Genomic DNA, 2,466 nt, shown 5'->3' with positions numbered 1-2,466 from the left:
AAGTGCTTTGGTCAATTCAAAATAGCTCTACTCTGAGAACTACTTTTAATCACAGAGTGGAAAACCTAGAACCATACTGTGTTGATCACAATTATGGGTGTATTCTGGAATAAGACAAACCTATACATAGAGTTGGAGTCTGAGTGTGTGTACACACAGCCACCTCTTTAACCACTCTTCAAAATATTTGGCAGCCTTTGAGATGGAGAGGCAGGAGAATAAGTGACAGAACAAGAGTATAATAAAAGCATGACTTCTCTCCCACTCCTGCTCACAGCAGCAGTGCAGTGGAGTATCTTCAACAGCCATAGGCCCAAGGATTTCAAATCACATTCCATGATGCAATGCAGAATACGGCTTCACACAGAACAATCACCAAACCCATAAGATAACACTTCGCACAGCACAGCCAAACATCATGTATCACATGAAGAGAAATGTGTGTACTCCGGACGAGATGCCTTGTCACGGACCTGCTGTTTCAATCTTCGCTCTCTCTCTCCCTATCCCCCACCTCTCCCTCTCTCTCTCTCTCTCTCTTCTCTCTCTTGCAATGCATGCTGGGAGTTTTTTGGAGTTTGAGTGTTTGGTGTGGAAGGCTCTATCCTAACTAACTTTCTTTGATTATTTTCTTTACATGTTGTTTTCTATGGTGGAGGGTTAATGCAATATTATTTTAGCGGTATCCACAGTTTTTTCAAAGTTAGGGTGGAAGAGGACAGAGTAACTCTCCTGGGGTTTGGAAGGTGTGGTGTTTTTATTCTTTGTCCCCAACTCTCTAGGCGACCAGTTTTGATAGCCTTTAGCCGCACCCTCATACTACTCCTCCTTTGTTCCGCGGGTGATGTGGAGGTAAACCCAGGCCCTGCATGTCCCCAGGCACCCTCATTTGTTGACTTCTGTGATCAAAAAGCATTAGTTTCATGCATGTCAACATCAGAAGCTTCCTCCCTAAGTTTGTTTTACTCACTGCTTTAGCACACTCTGCCAACCCTGATGTCCTTGCCGTGTCTAAATCCTGGCTTAGGAAGGCCGCCAATAATTCTGAGATTTCCATACCCAACTATAACATTTTCCGTCAAGATAGAACTGCCAAAGGGGGAGGAGTTAGCCTGCAAAGTAATATCATACTTTCCAGGTCCATACCCAAACAGTTCGAACTACTAATTTTAAAAATTACTCTCTCCAGAAATAAGTCTCTCACTGTTGCCGCCTGCTACCGATCCCCCTCAGCTCCCAGCTGTGCCATAGACACCATTTGTGAATTGATCGCCCCCCCATCTAGCTTCAGAGTTTGTTCTGTTAGGTGACCTAAACTGGGATACGCTTAACACCCCGGCAGTCCTACAATCTAAGCTAGATGCCCTCAATCTCACACAAATCATCAAGGAACCCACCAGGTACAACCCTACATCTTTAAACAAGGGCACCCTCATAGATGTTATCCTGACCAACTGGCCCTCCAAATACACCTCCGCTGTCTTCAATCAGGATCTCAGTGATCACTGCCTCATTGCCTGTATCCGCTACAGGTCCGCAGTCAAACGACCACCCCTCATCACTGTCAAACGCTCCCTAAAACACTTATGCGAGCAGGCCTTTCTAATCAACCTGGCCCGGGTATCCTGGAAGGATATTGATCTCATCCCATCAGTTGAGGATGCCTGGTCATTCTTTAAAAGTAACTTCCTCACCATCTTAGATAAGCATGCTCCGTTAAAAAAATGCAGAACTAAGAACAGATATAGCCCTTGGTTCACTCCAGACCTGACTGCCCTCGACCAGCACAAAACATCATGTGGCGGACTGCAATAGCATTGAATAGTCCCCGCGATATGCAACTGTTCAGGGAAGTCAGGAACCAATACACGCAGTCAGTCAGGAAAGCAAAGGCCAGCTTTTTCAAGCAGAAATTTGCATCCTGTAGCTCTAACTCTAAAAAGTTCTGGGACACTGTAAAGTCCATGGAGAACAAGAGCATCTCCTCCCAGCTGCCCACTGCACTGAGGCTAGGTAAGACGGTCACCACCGATAAATCCATGATAATCGAAAACTTCAACAAGAATTTCTTAACGGCTGGCCATGCCTTCCTCCTGGCTACTCCAACCTCGGACAACAGCACCCCCCCCCCCCCCCCGCAGCTACTTGCCCAAGCCTCCCCAGCTTCTCCTTTACCCAAATCGAGATAGCAGATGTTCTGAAAGAGCTGCAAAACCTGGACCCGTACAAATCAGCTGGTCTTGACAATCTGGACCCTCTATTTCTGAAACTATCCGCCTCCATTGTCGCAACCCCTATTACCAGCCTGTTCAACCTCTCTTTCATATCATCCGAGATCCCCAAGGATTGGAAAGCTGCCACAGTCATCCCCCTATTCAAAGGGGGAGACACCTTGGACCCAAACTGTTACAGACCTATATCCATCCTGCCCTGCCTATCTAAGGTCCGCTGTGCAATCTGGTTTCC

Source organism: Oncorhynchus nerka, linkage group LG27, assembly GCF_034236695.1.
Source record: "Oncorhynchus nerka isolate Pitt River linkage group LG27, Oner_Uvic_2.0, whole genome shotgun sequence".
Taxonomy (NCBI): Eukaryota; Metazoa; Chordata; class Actinopteri; order Salmoniformes; family Salmonidae; genus Oncorhynchus; species Oncorhynchus nerka.
This window is presented reverse-complemented; position numbering follows the sequence as displayed.